This window comes from Xenopus laevis, chromosome 6L, assembly GCF_017654675.1.
Source record: "Xenopus laevis strain J_2021 chromosome 6L, Xenopus_laevis_v10.1, whole genome shotgun sequence".
NCBI classification, from domain to species: domain Eukaryota; kingdom Metazoa; phylum Chordata; class Amphibia; order Anura; family Pipidae; genus Xenopus; species Xenopus laevis.
In genome coordinates, this window is record NC_054381.1 from 82,904,104 (window position 1) to 82,909,704 (window position 5,601).

The following is a 5,601-nucleotide window of genomic DNA, read 5'->3' on the forward strand; positions in this document are numbered from 1 at the left end:
ATGGATTCTTGCAAAAATTAAGTTTTGTCCAAACGATCTCCACCTGTGTAGCTCACTTTCCTACTCAGGCCACACCAGCCAGGCCAAACTTTTACTCATGCAAAAAATGTAGGATAGGAAGGAGCATTACAATCCGCAGACTTGGCTGCAAAATACCTTTATTGTCACAGCATGTTTCGGATCATCATGGATCCTTTTTCAAGTGAGGATCCATGATGATCCGAAACATGTTGTGACAATAAAGGTATTTTGCAGCCAAGTCTGCGGATTGTAATGCTCCTTCCTATCCTACATTTTTTGCATGATTACTATGGATTCTGTTGGTAAATATATTTGCAAATGTGGTACAGATTTTGTCATTGGTGAAGTGTAGGAAGAAGCACAACAGGACAGATGAAGTCGTTGCACAACAGGACAGATGAAACTCAGACGCTCCACTAAATCGAAAAGGGTGAGTGAAATATATTTTTGGGGTAGTGGGGCCCAGATGCAGATCCATCAGAGTAGTCCCAAAATTATTGGGTATAAATCTAACTTTGTAAATTGTCTTTTCCTTTATTTCAGACCAAAGCACTGAGTTCTACAAAGGATTGTGGCCACAATTATCCACGTAGTAAAGCAGGAATGGCATCTCTGAATAGTTGAAGGTGTTTATTTTCAAGAAATCTATAGTTTGTGGGGGTTATTTTATTGTTTAGGGACAGTTTAGGATAAAATATGGATGCATTCACATAACTTCACAGCCCGAATATTATGCATTGTGCCTGTGTTGGGGTGTTGGGTGGCTGCGTCTCTATGTGTATCCATACATATGGGGTATCGTTTTATTCAGGGGAACTTGCAGATTGCCATTGAGCAGGTTTTTGTTAGTTGTCATGGAAACTTAGGGAGAAATCGAACTTTGTAACTCTCTTTTCCTTTATTTCAGACCAAATCGCTGTCTTCTACAAAGAACTGCAGCCACAATTCTCTGTGTAGAAAAGAAAGAATGGCATCTTTGAAAAGCTGAAGAAGTGTACTTTTAGGAAATAGATGGCTTGTGGGGGTTATTTCACAGGTAAGGGGCAGTTTAGAATGAAAAGAGTTGAGAACTGCACATAAATTCACAGCCCCAATATTATGCATTGTGCCTGTTTTGAGGTGTTCGGTGGCTGCGTCTCTATGTGTATCCATACGAATGGAGTATCGTTCTATTCAGGGGAACTTGCAGATTGTCATTGAGCAGGTTTTTTTTAGTTGCCATGGAAACTTAGGAAGAAATCGAACTTTTTAACTCTCTTTTCCTTTATTTCAGACCAAATCGCTGACTTCTACGAACGACTGCAGACACAATCCTCCATGTAGAAAAGCAAGAATGGCATCTTTGAATAGGTGAAGAAGTGTACTTTTCGGACATATATGGTTTGTGGGGGTTATTTCACAGTTTGGGGGGTGTTTAGACTGAAAAACTACAAGTAGTACACATAGAGAGCAGCCCCCAGATTTTCAACTGCAATTGCCCTTATGCGTTGCTCCTGTTTTGGGGTGTTTGGGGGCTACGTCTCTATGTTTATCCATACATATGGGGTATTGTTCTATTCAGGAGAACTTGCAGATTGTCATTGAGCAGGTTTTTTTTAGTTGCCATGGAAACTTAGGGAGAAATCAAACTTTGTAACTCTCTTTTCCTTTATTTCAGACCAAATCGCTGACTTCTACGAACGACTGCAGACACAATCCTCCATGTAGAAAAGCAAGAATGGCATCTTTGAATAGGTGAAGAAGTGTACTTTTCGGACATATATGGTTTGTGGGGGTTATTTCACAGTTTGGGGGGTGTTTAGACTGAAAAACTTATATGTAGTACACATAGAGAGCAGCCCCCAGATTTTCAACTGCAATTGCCCTTATGCGTTGCTCCTGTTTTGGGGTGTTTGGGGGCTACGTCTCTATGTTTATCCATACATATGGGGTATTGTTCTATTCAGGAGAACTTGCAGATTGTCATTGAGCAGGTTTTTTTTAGTTGCCATGGAAACTTAGGGAGAAATCGAACTTTGTAACTCTCTTTTCCTTTATTTCAGACCAAATCGCTGACTTCTACGAACGACTGCAGACACAATCCTCCATGTAGAAAAGCAAGACTGGCATCTTTGAATAGGTGAAGAAGTGTACTTTTCGGACATATATGGTTTGTGGGGGTTATTTCACAGTTTGGGGGGTGTTTAGACTGAAAAACTACAAGTAGTACACATAGAGAGCAGCCCCCAGATTTTCAACTGCAATTGCCCTTATGCGTTGCTCCTGTTTTGGGGTGTTTGGGGGCTACGTCTCTATGTTTATCCATACATATGGGGTATTGTTCTATTCAGGAGAACTTGCAGATTGTCATTGAGTAGGTTTTTTTTAGTTGCCATGGAAACTTAGGGAGAAATTGAACTTTGTAACTCTTTTTTCCTTTATTTCAGACCAAATCGCTGACTTCTACGAACGACTGCGGACCCAATCCTCCATGTAGAAAAGCAAGAATGGCATCTTTGAATAGGTGAAGAAGTGTACTTTTCGGACATATATGGTTTGTAGGGGTTATTTTACAGTTTGGGGGGTGTTTAGACTGAAAAACTACAAGTAGTACACATAGAGCGCAGCCCCCAGATTTTCAACTGCAATTGCCCTTATGCGTTGCTCCTGTTTTGGGGTGTTTGGCGGCTGCGTCTCTATGTTTATCCATATATATGGGGTATTGTTCTATTCAGGATAACTTGCAGATTGTCACTGAGCAGGTTTTTTTTAGTTGCCATGGAAACTTAGGGAGAAATTGAACTTTGTAACTCTTTTTTCCTTTATTTCAGACCAAATCGCTGACTTCTACGAACGACTGCGGACCCAATCCTCCATGTAGAAAAGCAAGACTGGCTTCTTTGAATAGGTGAAGAAGTGTACTTTTCGGACATATATGGTTTGTAGGGGTTATTTTACAGTTTGGGGGGTGTTTAGACTGAAAAACTACAAGTAGTACACATAGAGCGCAGCCCCCAGATTTTCAACTGCAATTGCCCTTATGCGTTGCTCCTGTTTTGGGGTGTTTGGGGGCTGCGTCTCTATGTTTATCCATACATATGGGGTATTGTTATATTCAGGAGAACTTGCAGATTGTCATTGAGCAGGTTTTTTTTAGTTGCCATGGAAACTTAGGGAGAAATTGAACTTTGTAACTCTTTTTTCCTTTATTTCAGACCAAATCGCTGACTTCTACGAACGACTGCGGACCCAATCCTCCATGTAGAAAAGCAAGAATGGCATCTTTGAATAGGTGAAGAAGTGTACTTTTCGGACATATATGGTTTGTAGGGGTTATTTTACAGTTTGGGGGGTGTTTAGACTGAAAAACTACAAGTAGTACACATAGAGCGCAGCCCCCAGATTTTCAACTGCAATTGCCCTTATGCGTTGCTCCTGTTTTGGGGTGTTTGGGGGCTGCGTCTCTATGTTTATCCATATATATGGGGTATTGTTCTATTCAGGAGAACTTGCAGATTGTCACTGAGCAGGTTTTTTTTAGTTGCCATGGAAACTTAAGGAGAAATTGAACGTTGTAACTCTTTTTTCCTTTATTTCAGACCAAATCGCTGACTTCTACGAACGACTGCGGACCCAATCCTCCATGTAGAAAAGCAAGACTGGCTTCTTTGAATAGGTGAAGAAGTGTACTTTTCGGACATATATGGTTTGTAGGGGTTATTTTACAGTTTGGGGGGTGTTTAGACTGAAAAACTACAAGTAGTACACATAGAGCGCAGCCCCCAGATTTTCAACTGCAATTGCCCTTATGCGTTGCTCCTGTTTTGGGGTGTTTGGGGGCTGCGTCTCTATGTTTATCCATACATATGGGGTATTGTTATATTCAGGAGAACTTGCAGAATGTCACTGAGCAGGTGTTTTTTAGTTGCCATGGAAACTTAGGGAGAAATTGAACTTTGTAACTCTTTTTTCCTTTATTTCAGACCAAATCGCTGACTTCTACGAACGACTGCGGACCCAATCCTCCATGTAGAAAAGCAAGACTGGCTTCTTTGAATAGGTGAAGAAGTGTACTTTTCAGACATATATGGTTTGTAGGGGTTATTTTACAGTTTGGGGGGTGTTTAGACTGAAAAACTACAAGTAGTACACATAGAGCGCAGCCCCCAGATTTTCAACTGCAATTGCCCTTATGCGTTGCTCCGGTTTTGGGGTGTTTGGGGGCTGCGTCTCTATGTTTATTCATACATATGGGGTATTGTTCTATTCAGGAGAACTTGCAGATTGTCATTGAGCAGGTTTTTTTTAGTTGCCATGGAAACTTAGGGAGAAATCGAACTTTGTAACTCTTTTTTCCTTTATTTCAGACCATATCGCTGACTTCTACGAACGACTGCGGACCCAATCCTCCATGTAGAAAAGCAAGAATGGCATCTTTGAATAGGTGAAGAAGTGCACTTTTAGGACATATATGGTTTGCGGGGGTTATTTCACAGTTTGGGGGGTGTTTAGACTGAAAAACTACAAGTAGTACACATAGAGCGCAGCCCCCAGATTTTCAACTGCAATTGCCCTTATGCGTTGCTCCTGTTTTGGGGTGTTTGGCGGCTGCGTCTCTATGTTTATCCAAACATATGGGGTATTGTTCTATTCAGGAGAACTTGCAGATTGTCATTGAGCAGGTTTTTTTTAGTTGCCATGGAAACTTAGGGAGAAATTGAACTTTGTAACTCTTTTTTCCTTTATTTCAGACCAAATCGCTGACTTCTATGAACGACTGCGGACCCAATCCTCCATGTAGAAAAGCAAGAATGGCATCTTTGAATAGGTGAAGAAGTGTACTTTTTGGACATATATGGTTTGTAGGGGTTATTTTACAGTTTGGGGGGTGTTTAGACTGAAAAACTACAAGTAGTACACATAGAGCGCAGCCCCCAGATTTTCAACTGCAATTACCCTTATGTGTTGCTCCTGTTTTAGGGTGTTTGGGGGCTGCCTCTCTATGTTTATCCATACATATGGGGTATCGTTCTATTCAGGGGAACCTGCAGATTGTTATTGAGCAGGTTTTTGTTAGTTGCCATGGAAACTTAGGGAGAAATCTAACTTTGGAACTCTTTTTTCATTTATTTCAGACCAAATCGCTGACTTCTCCGAATGACTGCGCCCACAATTTTCCGTGTAGAAAAGCAACAATCGCATCTTTGAATAGCTGAAGAAGTGCACTTTTAGGACATATATGGTTTGTGGGGGTTATTTCACAGTTTGGGGGTGTTTAGACTGAAGAACTGCAAGTAGTACACATAGAGCGCAGCCCCCAGATTTTCAACTGCAATTGCCCTTATGCGTTGCTCCTGTTTTGGGGTATTTGGGGGCTGCGTCTCTATGTGTATCCATACATATGGGGTATCGTTTTATTCAAGAGAAGTTTGTCTTTCAAATTGTCTGTAGTTATAGCATTTAGAACGGTGTTATTTTGTCAGATTTACATTTGTTCCTGCGTCTTAGTTTGCATTTTAGAAAAAAACTAAAAATGCAACAAAAAAGCTCTAAATATCATGATGCACTGGTAAAATGTGTTTGAATTTTGAGTGAAAACTA

The 5,601-nt window shown here is 40.7% G+C and overlaps 1 long non-coding RNA gene across 1 annotated transcript; it reads left to right on the top strand.

Annotated features, from left to right (window-relative positions):
* The first annotated feature begins 300 nt into the window (after positions 1-300).
* Positions 301-975, top strand: LOC121394865. Its single transcript, XR_005962047.1, has 3 exons — positions 301-451; positions 565-647; positions 929-975. It is a non-coding gene; the product is annotated as an uncharacterized LOC121394865 (long non-coding RNA).
* Positions 976-5,601: the final 4,626 nt, after the last annotated feature.